The following is an 18,304-nucleotide window of genomic DNA, read 5'->3' as shown; positions in this document are numbered from 1 at the left end:
AGGCCAAGAAAGAAAGAAAAGAGCGGGTTTTTCAAATACTCCTAAAGGATTTTGGCATGATGAGCTCCATAAAGAATCCCAAGGAGCGAAAACGAAAAATGAATTCAGAATTAGGGGTTGTGTAACGACTCGACTTGTCGTTTTAAGAATTAATGCCCCGTTCAATGACTTAAGGTCTCAAGTAGCTTCGTAATATGTATTATGGCCCGCGGGTGTGGTCGACTTTGATTTTCAGAAGATTTGGAATTAAATTAAAAGAATAGTTCTTATTTAGAATCTTAAATGGAAAGAGTTGACCGAAGAGTTAACTTTTGAGCAAATGACCACGGAATGGAATTTTGATGATGGAAATAGCTTCGTACGATGATTTTGGACTTAGGCGTATGTTCGGATTTGGATTTAGAAGTCCGTAGGATAATTTGACGCATTTTGGCAAAAGTTGAAAAATAGAAGATTTTTGAAAAGTCTGACCGAAGGTTGAAATTTTGATAACAAGGTTGGATTTAGATTCCGGAAATGGGAATAGCTCCATTACGTCATTTATGACTTGTGTGCAAAATTTGAAGTCATTCCGGATTGATTTGATACGTTTCGACGCAAAATATAGAAGTTGGAAGATTTGAAAACTTATAATTTGATTCGATGCGCGATTCATAATTTCGGCATTGTTTGACGTGGTTTGAAGCCTTGACTAAGTTCGTATTGTATTTTGGGACATGTTGATATATTTGGTTAAATTCCCTAGGTCCTTAGGTGGATTTCGAAAGGTTAACGGAGCAATGAGGACTTGAAGCAAACTGCTGGAAAATAGTAGCAGTTGGTGGAATCCCTTCTGCGATGCCAGGGCCGCAGAAGTGACCTCGCAAAAGCGAGGCATTCACCACAAAAGCAACCTTGCAGAAGTGAGGCGTTCACCGCAGAAGCGAAAAAGGAAGGGCATGGCAGTGGCCGCAGGTACGAAGAAATTCCCGCACCTGCGGAAGCGCAAAAGCGGAGAGGAGTCCGCAGGTGCGATGGGGTTGTTGGCAGTGGTCTGTAGCAGAAGTGAGAAGGGTCTCACAAAAGCTGCTTCGCAGAAGCACAAATTGTGTCCGCAGAAGCAATTCTGGACAGAATCATAAGGACCAAAAATGGTCATTTCGTCATTTTCGATTTTGGATATTTGGAGCTCGGATTTGGATGATTTTAGAGGAATTCTTCACAAGCTTGGTTGGGGTAAGTGTTCTATATCCTAAAGTGATTATATTTCATGAATCTATGGTTATATTCATCGTTTAATTCGAGTTTAATTGAGGACTTTTTGCAATCGGAGGCAAGGATAGCTCATAGAACAATCGCCGAGAGTTAGAGTCAACAATTTCTACATCACTTTATCTTTATCTTGTAGTTTAATTGTGCAATACTTTGGATATTGTTACTTTGATCATGAGTAGCTAAATCCATAGTCTAAGGTTTTGATGGAACCTATTGAAGGATGATTTTCTTGTTACGTTAATATAAATTTGCCATAGTATTTTCTCTATTTGTTCGACTATATTAGTCTTGTGGTTGATTGAAGGGCCCTTAATTAGCTGTGCCTATTTAGTATGTATTACTGGGGAGAGAGTGTATATTTAGGTAGTTTTTAAACAACGTCACTCCTAAACGTATATGAGGGATAAATACGGAGGTTTAAAGGTATGATTAGGGATAACGAAACCTTGGTGTGATCTGAGTGAGCTGTACTTAATGCCAGCTAGCGTAATTCAGGAGAATATGTCTAGTAAATTGTGGTAATTACTCGAGAGAGAGTTACAACAGTTAGAGTGCTCATGGTCGATAGAGAAGACTTAGGCAAATTTGTAAAAAATGTAGCGAAAAAGATTCCGACAATAGGGAAAACCACAACCTTAGATCATTCCAATTCTTGTTTACAAACCGTTCGCAGTTAGTTATTAATTATTGCATTTTCATTATGTAATATTTAGTTAATAAAAACCCAAATTGTTACTTAAATATTTCTGAAGCTTGATTGCGTGAATTTGTGCGAGTCTAGTAGCTGTGTTTGATAGGTTAATTTCCTGTGGGATTCGACTCCGGACTTATTAGCCGGAATATATTTGCAACGACTGCTAAGTCCTTTTTATAAGGTATAGTTGGGTGTGATCAATTTTTGTCACCGTTGTTAGGGAATTAACGATGTTATTAATTGCATCTAAAAGAAGTGCTAGAATTCTTTGTGTAGTCAATTTTCTTCATTCTAAACCAAATACATTGGAATTTTAACGTTTGTAGTCTTGGGTATTACAGGTGCATGCCTAGGAACTCCTCAAGAACTGTTGAATTGCTCGAAGCATTATCAGATCCTGAGAAAGTTTTCAAGGCACTAAATTGTGCAAACAAGAAAAGCAAACAGCAACGAAACTCGACAAAACAAATAGAACTAGACATAGCTGACGGAATAGAAAATCCAATCAACAGAAACAATGAGAATGAACCAAACAATCGGGGTGTGGTGCCTCTTGTACCAAAAACAACATTATATGATTGGGCACAACCCACCGCCGACAATCTGGCAACCGCAATTGCAGTCCCTCAGATACAAGCAAAATCATTCTAAATAGCAAACAATATGCTACATTTGTTGCAGAACAAGGGACTGTTCTCAGGGTCACACATTGAAGATCCTCAGCAGCACCTGAAGAATTTCCTGTCAATATGTTTAACGCAAAGGCAACCTAACGTGACACCGGACACAATAAAGCTTTTGTTGTTCCCATTCTCGGTGACAGGAGAAACTCAGACTTGGCTTAATTCACTCCCCATAAATTCCATCACTACTTGGGAGGAACTAGTCAAGCAATTTTTGAACAAATTCTACCCACCAAATAAAACTGCCCAACAGATTGATGATATATTGAGCTATAGGCAGAGACCAACAGAATCACTACAAGAAACGTGGGAGAGGTTCAAGGGCATGCTGGTTAAGTGTCCACATCATGGTATTCCAGATCAGATGTTGGGGCGGAGATTCTACATGGTACTGGCTGACAGCTTAAAGGCCAATGTTAATGCTTCAGCAGGTGGAGCATTTCTGAGTAAAACATTCGCAAAATGCAAGATCCCACTTGATAAGATGGCCCAAAACTCAAGATGGATGACAAGAGCCTCTACGATCACTCCGGTAGTTCACTCAGTGGCTTTGGACCCAAACAACTCTATAGTTGAGAATGTGGCCACTCTAATGACACAAATGAGTATCCTCACCAAAAATATTGATGAATCAGGCCAGAAGTAGCAGGTTCACATAGTTGACACAACTAATGGGGGCTTATGTACACCATGCATTAACCAACCATATGTTTGCTCGTGGAGTGCGGAAGGTGACAACCAGCAATATCAGGAAGATATGAATTATGTAGCCAACTATGGGGGACAGAGGCAAGGTGGTCAGAATTGGGGTCAACATAATCAAAAATATAGACCAGCGTAGCAGCAGTACAATAACAACAACAATCTTGGAGCTATGTGACCACTGGGTCAAGTTGCGCCTTACCAAAGGCAACAGGGCTACATCCAGCAAAATCAGCAGCTGACTTATCAACAACCTCAACAACAATAGATTATGAGATGAGATGATGGGTTTACTAAACTTGAGGGAATGCTGGACAACAACAATAGAATGTTGCAACAATTGATTGGGTCCATGAAAAAAATGCAACAGAGGGTAGACTCGCATGAATCAGCGATAAAGGGTATTGAGATTCAATTAGGACAGATTTCTTTGGCCCTAAACAATCGTCCCCAAGGGACGTTACCTATAGATACACAAGTCAATCCAAAAGAACAGGTCCCGAAACAGCTTATGGCAGAGAGTCTACGAAATGGTAGAGACCTAGATCTGGAGCAAGAGATGGCTCGCGAAAGCCGGCCTACTGAAACACTTGTGCCAGTACCCATTGAGATAGATAAATCAACGGGGTTAACAGAGGTGACAGTTCAACATGCGCCAACTGAAACAAGCAAAGAACAAGAGGTCACGAAGGAAACTGAGTCAGAGCAAGAGAAGGCAGTAGAAACAGTACTAGAGCAGGTTCAAAATCAAATCACAGGAAAGAAGCGGCCTCCAACACCCTTCCCCCAGAGATTGGCCAAATATCAAAAAAGATAAGCAATATAAGAAATTCTTGGAGACGTTGAAGCAAATTCAGGTGAACATTCCATTGATTGACGCCTTAAAGGAAATTCCTGGTTATGCAAAAATGATGAAGGACCTGATGTCTCGTAAGTTCGACTTTCAAGACTTGGCCACGATTACACTAACTCAGACATGTAGTATTGTTGTGACAAGACCCATAGCTGAGAAGTTTTCTGATCCAGGGAGTTTTACAATCCTATGCACAATAGGCAACTATGCGTTTGCTAAGGCACTTTGTGATTTAGGGGCAAGCATAAACTTGATTCCCTTTGCTATCTACAAAAGGTTAGGCATTATAAGAGCTATACCCACATCTATGTTATTACAGCTGGCCGATCGAAAAGTGAAGAGGCCCTATGGTATCCTAGATGATGTATTAGTATAAGTGGGGAAGTTTATTTTCCCAGCAGATTTTGTCATTCTAGACTGCCGGGTTGACAAGGAGATTCCCATAATTTTGGGAAGGCCATTCTTGGCCACTGGGAGAGCCCTAATTGATTTTGAAACTAGGGAGCTAAAAATGAGACTCAACGATGAAGAGATAACATTTAATGTGCAGAAATCTATGCGGCGACCTAGTGAGTTTGCTAACTGCTCTCTGATAGAAGCTGTGGATGTGATCTTGGAGATTCTACTGGAAGATGGGCACAAACCTTCCAGAGAACATCAAAGAAGGCTGAATCCTAACATGAAAGAAGTGGTGAAGAAAGAAGTGATCAAGTGGTTAGATGCAGGAATCATCTTCCCAATCTCTGACAGTAACTGGGTCAGCCCAGTTCAGTGTGTGCCAAAGAAGGGTGGAATGACTGTAGTTCCCAATGAGAATAATGAGTTGATCTCGACTCATACAGTTACGGTTTGGCAAATTTGTATGGATTATAGAAAACTGAACATAACCATCCGAAAAGACCATTTTCCTTTGCCATTCATTGACCAAATGTTGGATAGATTGGCAGGGAGGTCTCACTTCTGCTTTTTGGATGGGTATTCGGGGTACAATCAGATTTCCATAGCCCTTGAGGATAGAGAGAAGACATCATTCACTTGTCCGTATGACATCTTTGCCTTTCGGAGAATGCCGTTTGGCCTATGCAATGCACCGGTCACCTTTCAAAGGTGTATGTTAGCCATTTTCACTGATATGGTTGAAGATATTATGGAAGTCTTTATGGATGACTTCTCTGTGGTGGGGGATTCATTCGAAGACTGTCTTCACAACTTAAGAAGAGTGTTGAAAAGGTGTGTGGAGACAAATTTAGTGCTGAACTGGGAGAAGTGCCATTTTATGGTACAAAAAGGTATAGTGTTGGGGCATCGAGTGTCCAGTAAGGGTATTGAGGTTGACCATGCTAAGTTTGACGTGATGGAGAAGTTTCCACCGCCCACTTCAGTCAAGGCAGTAAGAAGTTTATAAAGGATTTCTCTAAAATTGCTAACCCCTTATGTAAACTCCTTGAAAAGGATTATTATTTTGTGTTTTCTGATGACTGCAGGTTAGCATTTGAGGAGCTGAAGAGGAGACTGGTGACTGCACCAATCATCGTTGCACCCAACTGGGAGCAACCGTTTGAGCTCATGTGTGATGCGAGTGACTATGCTTTAGGAGCAGTTCTGGGGCAGCGAAAGGACAAACTGGTGCACCCAATTTACTATGCAAGCAGAGCGTTAAGCGGTGCACAACTCAATTATACTGTGACTGAGATAGAGATGTTGGTTGTGGTGTTTGCATTCGACAAATTTAGGTCTTATTTGATTGGTTCAAAAGTGATTGTTTAGACTGACCATGCAACACTTAGGTACCTGATAGCAAAGAAGGAGTCAAAGACACGCTTGATCCGTTGGTTTCTTTTGCTACAAGAATTTGATTTGGAGATCCGCGATAGAAAAGGGGCAGAGAACCAAGTGGCAGACCACCTTTCAAGGTTGGAGGGAGCTGAAAAGAAATTTGAGGTAGAAGATATAACTGAGACATTCCCATATGAAGAATTGCTAGCAGTGACATTGGAGGAGGCGACATGGTATGCAGACATTGCAAACTACCTGACAAGCGGTATTGTCCCCTATGATCTTTCCTCTATTCAAAACAAAAAGTTCTTTCGTGATTGTCACATGTATTATTGGGATGAGCCTTACCTGTTCAGGATTTGTGTTGATAACATGATCCGGAGATGTATCCCTGAGATAGACCAATCTTCTGTTTTGCAGGCTTGTCATGCATCACCATATGGTGGCCACTTCGGGGGAGTAAGGACCGCTGCGAAAATGCTAGAATCGGGCTTCTACTAGCCGACAATGTTCAAAGATGCACACTTATGGGTGAAAGGTTGTGACGAATGCCAAAGAACTAGGAATATTTTCCGACGACATGAGATGCCTATGAACCCAATTTAAGAGGTAGAAGTGTCTGATTTGTGGGGAATCAATTTCATGGGGCCCTTCGTCATCTCATATGGCAAAAAATACATACTCGTAGCTGTGGACTATGTGTCGAAATGGGTGGAGGTTGTAGCGCTCCCGACAAATGATTCTAAGGGGGTAATTGGATTTTTGAGAAAGAACATATTCACCCGATTTGGCACTCCAAGGGCGATAATCAGTGATAGAGGCACTCACTTCTGTAATTGAGCCTTCGCAAAGCTGTTAGAAAAGTATGGTGTACGTCACAAAGTTGCCACCCCATATCATCCACAAATGAGTGGGCAAGTAGAAGTGTCGAACAGATAGATAAAGAGTGTTTTGGCAAAGAATGTGAATGCTACAAGAACGGATTGGGCAAGAAAGTTAGATGATGCACTATGGGCCTATCGTACCGCTTTCAAAACTCCGATTGGTATGTCGCCATATAAATTGGTATTTGGGAAGGCATGTCACCTACCAGTGAAGTTGGAGCATAAAGCTTTTTGGGCACTGCGGCAGTTGAATCTCGATTTAGAAGCTGCGGGCACAAGTAGAGTCACAGAGCTGCACGAGCTTGATGAATTTCGTTACCACGCTTCTGAGAGCACAAGATTATACAAGGAGAGAATGAAAATAATGCACGATAAAAATATTCTTGAGCGGAGTTTTAAACTTGGAGATAAGGTATTGCTATACAACTCAAGGTTGAGGTTATTTCCGGGTAAGTTAAAGTCACGATGGTCAGGACCATTTAGTGTGGTAGAGATTCACCCAACTGGAGCCATTGAGATTGCTGCATCAAATGACTCTCGCACGTTTAGAGTCAATGGGCACGGGTTAAAACATTATTTGGGCATGAAAGATGCGAAAGTAGTGTCGGTGACTTATTTGCTTGAGCCACCAAGGTTAAGCGATCCTTAAGTGCAATTATCTGCGTCGTGTTGCGACGTTAAAGAAGTGCTTCATGGGAGGCAACCCATTGGACTGTTGTATTCGTCGTGCCACGACGTTAACTAAGGCACTCGTTGGGAGGCAACCCAATTTGTAGTTGATTTTTAGTGTAGTTAGAATTTTTCTTTTTGTGTTTAGGTACTAACAAGTTTGTAGGTGAGTTTGGGCAAGTCGAGCAGGGTTTCAGCGTCACCTGACGTACACCAGGCGTTGGGGCAGGCGACACCAGGATAAAGCCAGGCAAAGCTGGTGTTGGGGATGGCGATGCCTGGCTAACGCTAGGTCCACCAGGCCTTAGGTTGGCGACGCCTGGGTAATGCCAGGTACTGGTCCAGGCGACGTCAGGTAAGTTATTTCGGCCCAGTTTAATTTTTTTTAATCCTTATTTTAGTCGAACCTCCTCACATTACATGCTCTAAACACTGAACACAATACAAAAACCCTAACCTCTCTTAAACCAAACACACATCAAGCTCTAAAAGAAAAATTCACAAGCACACACATCTGCTCCTCAGCTTTGCTCTCAACCAAACATACTGCACAAATTGGCTCACCCACACACATTAAACAGCACATTGCCATAGTTGTCTCTCCTATCCCCATTGAATTCAAGCTTAGTCTTGCTATTCTTTCACACTCATCAGAAATTCTCAGGCAGCTCCCTCTCTTAAAAGCTTCAAAGGTATGATTTGATCTCTTTCCTTTGTAATTTCGAGTTGGGTACAGGTATACAATTACACACAAAAATTGGTGGTTGTTCTTCATTATAGTATTGAGTTTATGTTCTCCCAACCCCATGAACCCCATAGGAGTGGTGCTGCGATTGTGAAAACATGTGGTAGTACGGAACCCCCAAGACGATTTGGGAGGATGAGGCAATCCCTCATTTCCATAAGAACTCCCATGGCACTAGTGCATGTTAAGTGTTTGATATAATACCTCAATGGCATTCCTTGTCTCCATTGTAGCCCGAGTTTTCGGGATTAATAGACTTGTGTTATGAAATCGTGCACCATGTTAAAATCTTAAGTGTGGGGTGGTTCACGGGTAGCCCATGTGTTGTTCTTTGATTCTAATGTTAAGAAAATATGAGGTGAAGTCTGAGTAACCTCGGAATGTTGGGCAAGATTATGTGTCTAGTGTGTAATGCAGTTTTATCTGACTACTGCTTATTTGTGTAGGAACGAAGATGCCTCCCAGAAAAGACACATGCAAAGGAAAGGCTACTTCCACTGCACCGGCTAAAGCAAAGGCGACCTCCGCACCTCCCCCAAAGAAGAGAAAAGGGGGAGAAACTACCTCCAATCTAAGTAGAGTACAAGCTGTGGAAGCTATAGCAGACATGCGTCAACAACCACAAGACCAATGGGAGTTTGGCATCAACAACATACCACCGCATACTAAGGATTGGTACAGGCGCTGTAGGCCTAAACATGTACACCCGAAAACATCTATCCATGAATTCAACTTGAAAGCAAAGTATCAGGCAATTTGGTGGACATTAATCTCAACTTAGTCCGAGAATTCTATGCAGGGTTTGATCCGTAGAGTACTGAAGAGCTGATGCTGATTCGTAGGCGATTGATAGATTTTTCAGCCACAACCATATGTAACTTCTTAGGTGCTCCGGATGTTCCTGTGGAGCCATTGGACCACTTCATTCACCGGCCTACATATAGAGAGTTGAGACACATGCTTTGTGGTGTTGATTCTACGGCAGCATGGGTTCGGGATAAGAAAACTAATCGGCACAAGAGGTTCCCCAAGAAGAAGATGAGGGAGGAGGCTCAAGTGTGACTTAAACTGATAAATGCACGGCTCCTACCATGCAATCATGACACGCTCATTAGCCGTGAGAGGACCTGTGCGCTCTACTTCCTCATCACGGGTCAAAGGGTAAATGTGGGTCATCTGATCCGCTACCAGATGTCTGTAGTCAGAACAAGTAAAAAGGTCGATCGAATTCCATTTGCCAATTTTCTAACACAGTACTTAAGACACGGGGAGGTTGAGGAGGAGCCAGAGTTTGACCACACCATCGATCAGCCCCTACGACACACGGACATCACTAGTCTCCGGCTGAAAGAAGAGACTGCCATGATATCTTTGACAAGTACTGAGCGCAATGCTCAAGATGATAGTTTTATGGCCCATCTCTATGGGATGATGGATATTCAGCTAAGGATATGAGGTCGCCCGGCTACATCTGAGGAGAGGGATGAATTCGAGCACCGGTACCCGCTCAATGCTCATGTCCAGCAGCTGGTTGGGTTAGGAGATGGATACAGACTCCCCGATGATGAGGATATCAACACACCGGGCCAGTCTGAGGCTGAGCCAGAGCAATCAAATGGTGAGGGATATGATGATGAGGAGGAGGAAGAACATGATGAAGAGTGGAGAGCGTTAGAAGATGAAGACGCTGCTTGATCAGGGGGTTTCTTTACACCCTACTCATTTTTTGTGTTTTGTTATTTTGTGCATACACTGAGGACAATGCATGATCTAAGTGTGGGGTGGGGAATTGTACATGTTAATTTTAGTTATTTAGTATTTGTTTGCTTTGTTTTAGTATGTGTTTTAGTATTAGTATATGATTTGGCTATGTGTTTTAGAAAACAAAACCCAGAAAAATTGGACTCTTCCCAACGATGGATCTCCTAGACAGTTTTCTTGAGGAAAGTAAGTCTAAAGAAAATACAAAAAAAGATTTATTATTTTTTGTAGGCAGTGTAGTAATCTCCCCTTTATTTTTCTTTGGGCCGCGGTTCTTTTCCAAGGATTTTTAGTTGAACCGGGTATAGTTAATTTTAATTTTTAGGAGTAGGAATCAGGGAGCTATGCCTTTAAGTGTAGAAATATCTCTTAGGCTTTTTATGCCTTGAGAATAGTTAGTACTATGGTTGTGACGCTTAGGCTCGGTTTTTGACTCTAGTATAAGCACCTGAAATCGTAGATTCTTAATTTTGCTCAACTGCTTGGACTGGAGTGTCGCGATGAAACCAATCTTGAGTGAATTATGTGCCATGTCTGTGTGAGGTTTCGTATGTATTCTATGCATTGCATTTGATGTCTAGAACTTGCCCCGTATATGTGCGAAGCGAAATAGTAGTATTGTTCAATCTAGGAAGTGATATGGGAGTTTTTTTGTTAAGCTAGATATATAAAGTTTACCCACCCAAATGTTATGTATTATAGTTAACCCCGTTGAGCCTATAATCCTATTTCTTTGGCAACCACATTACAAGCCATACCCCTTTGTTTTAATCGACCATATATTTGAACCTTGTTACCTCTCATGAGCACTTGAATTGTGAGGAATTATGAAAAAGTCAAAGTGTGGGGTGGTGGGTTGGCTTTTGAGTGGAATAATTGAAATAAGGAGAAAGGTGCATTAAAAAAAAAGAATGACAATAGTATATTATATGAAAATAAGTATTGATGATGGTAGCTAGTGATATACGTGTGCTTAAAGAAATATGGGGTAATATAAATTGAAGTAAAGGTGGAATGTTGGGTTTGACATAAGTATGGGCTATGTATTAAAGTATATGTATTAAAGTGCTTAAGGGAGGTGTAGTCACTCATATCCAAATGTATCCTACCCGACGCGCAGCCTACATTACAACCAATGAAAGTCCTACTTGATCTTAGATTGAATGAACTCGATTAGTAGAGTATTACACTACGGGCAAGCCTAGATGCATCATTTGTGGCATATGTATGTTATTTCTGAGAGCGAGTGAATTTTGTCTATCTGGAGTTTCTATGTTCTTAAAATTCATTGTGTGTGGAACTAAGCTCTTTGATTGGGTGAGGGCACATGATTCATAAAGGAAAGGTAATGTTGTTGATTTCCATGTAGAGTAAGTAAGTGGATTGTGAATAAGGCATGGTATTTGTGAGTTGAATCTTGAGGCGAGGATGTCACACCTTTGTGCTTAAACTATTTTAAAGATTCTTGGTATAATGAGTTAAGGGAATTGCTTAATAGGGTGTGTCTATGAGTGTAATTTGATTGCTCGAGGACGAGCAATATTTAACTGTGGGGTATTGATGTGTGGCTATAATTCATAGTTTAGCATATTATTAGCCTTACATTTTTATACGCTTTAATGATAAAGTACACCTTATTTGCGTGTAATAGGGTCCATTTTATGTGTAGGTGAATTGGAGATGAAAGTAGGAGAAAAAGGAGACCTACAAGTCGAAAGTGTGCGCGGGAGCAATGAATGAGAGAACCTGGCGACACCAGGCTTGAAGCTAGCGTTAAGCTGGCGGCGCAAGGCATAGGCCAAGCAGAACCAGGTATTAGGCTGGCGACACCAGGCCTGGAGCCCAGTTCATCAGGCGTTAGGCTGGCGACGCCAGGCCTGGGGCCAGGTCCAATCCGAGTTTTGAAGACTTAATTCATTTTCGGGTTTGACTAGTACTTGGCCTACACATTTAGGTCTTTTCATACATATATAAATAGACCTAAAAACACCACTTGGAAGGACTTTTGGCAACTGGAGGCAAGGATAGCTCATAAAACAGGGAATTAGAGTCAACAATTTCTACATCATTTTATCTTTATCTTGTACTTTAATTATGCAACATACTTTGGATATGGTTACTTTGATCATGAGTAGCTAAATCCATAGTCTAAGGTTTTGATGGAACCTATTGAAGGATGATTTTCTTGTTACGTTAATATAAATTTGACGTAGTATTTTCTCTATTTGTTCAACTATATTAGTCTTGTGGTTGATTGAAGGGCCCTCAATTAGCTGTGCCTATTTAGTATGTATTACTCGGGAAAGAGTGCATATTTAGGTAGTTGTTGAACAACATCAGTCCTAAACGTATATGAGGGATAAATACGGAGGTTTAAAGGTGGGATTAGGGATAACAAAACCTTAGTGCGATCTGAGTGAGCTGTACTTAATGCCAGCTAGCGTAATTTGGGAGAATATGTCTATTAAATTGTGGTAAATACTTGGGAGAGAGTTACGACAGTTAGAGTGCTCATGGTCGATAGATAAGACTTAGGCAAATTTGTAAAAAATGTAGCGAAAATGATTCCGACAATAGTGAAAATCACAACCTTAGATCATTCCAATTCTTGTTTACAAACCGTTCGTAGTTAGTTATTAATTATTGCATTTTCATTATGTAATATTTAGTTAATAAAAACCCAAATTGTTACTTAAATATTTCTGTAGCTTGATTGCGTGAATTCGTGTGAGTCTAGTAGCTGTGTTTGATAGGTTAATTCCTTGTGGGATTCGACTCCGGACTTATTAGTTGGAATATAATTGCAACGACCGCTAAGTCCTTTTTATAAGGCATAGTTGGGCGTGATCAGATAGATTTGAGCGGTCCGGAGGTCAATTCAAGCAAGAAGGCGATTTTGAAATATCGGCATAACTTCAAAAAGGTAAGTATTTTGCCTAACCTTGAGTGGGAGAATTACCCCTTAGACATTGAGTCTTATGTGCAATTTGTGTCATTGAAAATCATGTACACGAGATGACGAGTACGTACTTGGTTTATATGTACAAATTACATTGGTTAAAATCCTTAGACACCCTTATATATTAAATTGAAAATTATTGGCACTTATTAAATCCTTTAATTGTCTTGCCTAAATCCTTGTTTTGATGGATTTGCTTTTATATGATGATTTGGTGTGATTGCCACGTTGATTTTTATGTGAAATATTATTTTGTTGAGTTGTTCACTTCCGGATATATTTGTTAAGATTTTGTGCACATTATGGTCGAGCCATGGGCTCCTTATTGTGAAAAATAATGTATTGTTGAATTTTGTGGCGAGTTGTAATATTTGAGCACTTGATATGCAATCTGTGATAAATTGTAATATTTGAGCATTTGGTGTGCAAATCTGTGATATATTGTAATATTTAAGCACTTGAGGTGCAATTTATGAGATGTGATATTGGCACGATACTTTGATAGTTTATTCTAGCTTGTGAAGCTAATTGATAAATTGGAAATCTTTGCAACTTAAAGAATTATTATCCCTGCTTGATTAAGGAATTATTGGTAATCCTGTAAATGAGACCAATTGACAAATTGGAAATTTATTATAATTGAAGAAATTTAATTATTTCTGCTGGTTAAATAAATTATTGTTATATTCTGTGAATCATGCTGATTTAGATATTCTAGTTTTATTTCAATTATTATTATTAACCCATAGTAAGTGTCAAAGTCGGTCCATCTCATCTCTACCACTTCGAGATTAGGCTTGATACTTACTGGGTACACGTTGTTTACATATTCATACTACACTTGCTGCACTTTTTTGTGCAGGACCTGAGGCAAGTACTAGTGGGGGATCTATCATCTTACACCCACGTTATCCAGAGACATAGTGGTGAGCTGCCTTTCTGAGCCGTTCTGCAGCTACCAATGCCTCTTCTTATATTTACATTCTATTTATTTTATTTCAGACAATATTTGGAGTTTTGTATAATCTGATAGATGCTCATACACTTATGACACCAAGTCTTGGCACACACATTGGTATTATTTTCTGGAATTTAAACTAATCGGTATCTTTTATATTTTCTTTAATATTGCTAGTAAAAGAATAAAATTACTTAGAAAATTATTTCGAAAATAATTTATATATGTTTAACGTATTAGTTGGCTTGCCTAGCTGTAGTGTTGGGCGCCGTCATGACCTTTAGGTGAAATTGTGTCGTGACAAAATGGTATCAGAGCACTAGGTTCACGTAGGTCTCACAAGTTATGAGCAGCCCTAATAGAGTCTTGAGGATCGATATGGAGACATCTGTACTTATCTTCGAGAGGCTATATGGTGTTAGGAAACTACCTTTCTTCATATTCCATCATGCAATTAATGTAGTACTAAATATCCTTCTCTTATTCTCTCACAGATGGTGAGAACGCGCTCTAATGAGGTTCCAGCCCAGGGAAGAGCTACTCCCCCAGTTTCGAGAAGTCGAGGCAGAGGCCGAGGGAGGGCTCCAGCCCGTGGTAGGGGGCGAGGATGTCCCAGGACTGTTCCAGTTATGCCGCCAGTGGGTCCAGCAGAGAACCCCCATTGTTGAGGAACAGGGTGAGGTGCATGTGGCAGAGCCAGCTCCAGTGGACTTCACATCTGCACCGGGATACCAGGATGTCATGGGTCGTATGCTGCAGTTCATGGACACTATGACTCAGGCTGGTTTATTTTCGGCAGACCCAGCCACATCTCAGGCGGGCGGGGGAGCACAGACCCCTACCGCACAGGCTCATGGATAGGCAGCTACTGTATATCAGACCCAGGGTGCACTACTCGTGGGTGGAGCCCAGCCAGTGGTAGCAGCTACACCTGAGCCCAGGCCAACTGCAGCCGCTGATCCGCAGAATCTATTGGATAGATGGACTAGACTACATCCTCCTGTCTTTGGGGGTGAGCGACATGAGGATCCCCAGGACTTCATTGCTCGGTGCAGGGACAAATTGCACAACATGAGCATATTGGAGTCTCATGGGGTTGACTTTGCTACTTTTCAGCTAGAGGACAGGGCCCGTAGTTGGTGGAAGTCTTATGTTCTTGGAAGACCAACAGATTATCCTCCCATGACTTGGGATAGGTTTACCCGTATCTTCCTGGACAGGTATATTCCACCCTCCTAGAGGGAAGAGTTGCGGTTTTAATTTGAGCAGCTCCAGTAGGGTCAGATGTCAGTGACCGATTGTGAGGTGAGGTTTTCTGAGTTATCTCACCATGCACTTATGATACTCCCTACTGAGGTGGAGAGAGTGTAGAGGTTTGTTGCGAGTTTACATACTGGCATTCAGGACACTATGGCTCGAGAGGTTGAGATGAGTACTTCTTATGAGATGGTCGTAGAGATAGCACGCAGGATTGAGGGTGTACGTCAGTGGAGCCGAGAGCAGGTTATGAGAGATAAGTAGTTCAGGTATTCTGGAGAGTTCAGAGGTGCTCCATCTGGGGGCAGAGGTCAGTTCGTGAGAGGGCAGTCCAACAGCCCCCCATATCTAGCATCACCGCCTCCTCGAGGTGCTCTAGTGGGACCTTATTTTAGTGCTATACGAGAGAGTTCTTATCGCCCACCAGCTATTCAGGGTCCTTCCAGTGGGTATTCAGGTCCACAGGGCCAGACACTTAGTCAGCAGGCCATCGCACTAAAGAGTTGTTATGAGTGCGGGGATCCCAGTCACATACGGAGATTTTGCCCTAGGCTTTGGGGTAGACCAGTGCAGTAGGGTCAGCAGCCTATGATTACCGCACCAATTGCTCCACCAGTAGTCTGACCACCAAGAGGTGGAGGACATGTGGGTAGGGGCCGTCCTAGAGGTGGAGGTCAGCCAGGTGGAGGCCAGCCAGTTGGCGCTCCAGCTCAGTTCTATGCTTTTCCGGCCAGACCAGATGCAGAGGCCTCAGATGCCGTGATTATAGGTATTATTTCTGTTTGTGGCAAAGATGCCTCCGTATTATTTGATCCAGGATCTACATATTCCTATGTGTCATCTCTGTTTGCTCATTTCCTGAGTGTTTCTCGTGAGTCCTTGAGTACTCCTATTTATGTGTCCACTCCTGTGGGCGATTCTGTTGTCGGGAATCGGATCTACCGGTCCTGTATTATTACATTCTGTGGTTATGAAACTAGAGCAGATCTCCTATTGCTTGAGATTACCGATTTAGCAATTATCCTGGGGATGGAATGGTTATCTCCATATTATGCTATTCTAGATTGTCATGCCAAGACTGTTACCTTGGCTATTCAAGCATTGCCTAGGATGGAGTGGAAGGGTTCGTCTGTTAGTTCATTTAATCGAGTTATTTCTTTTATTAAGGCTCAACATATGGTTGAGAAGGGTTGTTTAGCTTATCTAGCCTATGTTTGGGATACTACTGTAGAGACTCCGGCTATTGATTCAGTGCCTATAGTTCGGAAGTTCTCCGATGTATTTCCTTCAAATCTTCCAGGTATGCCACCCGATCGTGATATTGATTTCTGTATTTACTTGGCTCCAAATACCCAGCCTATATCTATCTCACCGTATCGCATGACTCCGAAAGAATTGAAAGAACAACTTGAGGAGTTACTAGCCAAGGGGTTCGTCAGACCGAGTGTATCGCCTTGGGGTGCACTGGTGTTATTTGTGAAGAAGAAGGATGGGACAATGAGGATGTGTATTGATTATCGCCAATTGAACAAAGTCACTATTAAGAACAAGTACCCGTTGCCGCATATTAATGATCTATTTGACCAGTTACAGGGTGCTAGGGTGTTCTCTAAGATCGACTTGAGGTCGGGATACCATCAGTTAAGATTAGAGATTCGGATGTTCCAAAGACTGCTTTCCGGACTAGATATGGTCATTATGAGTTTCTGGTGATGTCCTTCGATTTAACTAACGCCCCGACAATGTTTATGGATCTGATGAACAGGGTATTCAGGGCATATATTGATTCGTTTGTCATTGTCTTCATTGATGACATTTTAATCTACTCGCGCAGTAAGGAGGAGCATGAGCAGCAACTGAGAGTAGTGCTTCAGACATTGCAGGAACAAAAACTATATGCTAAATTCTCCAAATATGAGTTATGGCTAAAGTCTGTAGCATTTTTGGGGCATATTATATCGGACGAGGGTATTAAGGTTGATCCCAAAAAGATTGAGGCAGTTCAGAATTGGCATCGTCCCACTTCGGCGACCGAGATCAAGAGTTTTCTGGGTTTAGCAGGTTATTATCATCGATTCGTAGAAGGTTTTTCATCTATTGCAGCACCTTTGACCAAATTAACCCAGAAAGGTGCTCCGTTCCTATGGTCCGATGATTGTTAGGCGACCTTTCAGAAGCTCAAGAAAGCATTGACTACAACACCAGTGTTAGTGTTGCCTTCCAGTTCGAGGATGTATACAGTGTATTACGACGCTTCACGCGTTGGTTTGGGTTATGTATTAATGCAGGAAGGGCGAGTTATTGCATATGCTTCATGTCAGCTGAAGCCCCATGAGAAAAATTATCCAGTGCATGATTTGGAGTTAGCTGCGATTGTTCACGCTCTTACGATTTGGAGGCATTATCTTTATGGGATGTCTTATGAAGTTTACACTGATCATCGCAGTTTGCAGCATTTGTTCAAGTAGAGGGACCTAAATTTGAGGCACTCAAAACTTCAACCAATTATACCAACACATCCCAAAACACATTACGAACTTAGTCAAGCCTTTAAATCACATCAAACAACGTCGAATTAAGGAATCGCACCCCATTCCAAGCTTAATGAACTTTGAAACTTCAACTTCTACAATCGATGCCGAAACCTATCAAATCACGTCCGATTGTCCTCAAATTTTGCACACAAGTCATAATTGACATAAAAGATCTATGAAAATTTTTAGAATTGAGTTCCGACTCCGGTATCAGAAAGTCAACTCCCAGGTCAAACTTCCAAAATTATCCAAATTTTCAACTTTCGCCAAATGACTCCAAAATGATCTACGAATCTCCGAATCCACTTCCGGACGCGCTCCCAATACCAGAATCATTATACGGAGCTATTCCCAGAATCGAAATCCCAAACAGACATCGATAATATTAAAATGTACTTCAACCTAAATTTATGAAATTCTTCCAAAATGTCAACTTCCACAATAGGTGCCGAAATGCTCCCGGGTCATCCAAAACTCGATTCGGACATACGCCTAACTCCAAAATCATCATACAAACCTGTTGGAACCTTCAAATCCCGATTTCGTGGTCATTTTCTCAAAATATTGACCGAAGT

The sequence above is a fragment of the Nicotiana tabacum genome, chromosome 17, assembly GCF_000715075.1.
Source record: "Nicotiana tabacum cultivar K326 chromosome 17, ASM71507v2, whole genome shotgun sequence".
Taxonomy (NCBI): Eukaryota; Viridiplantae; Streptophyta; class Magnoliopsida; order Solanales; family Solanaceae; genus Nicotiana; species Nicotiana tabacum.
The sequence above is the reverse complement of the archived record's forward strand: the minus strand, read 5'-3'. Positions refer to the sequence as shown.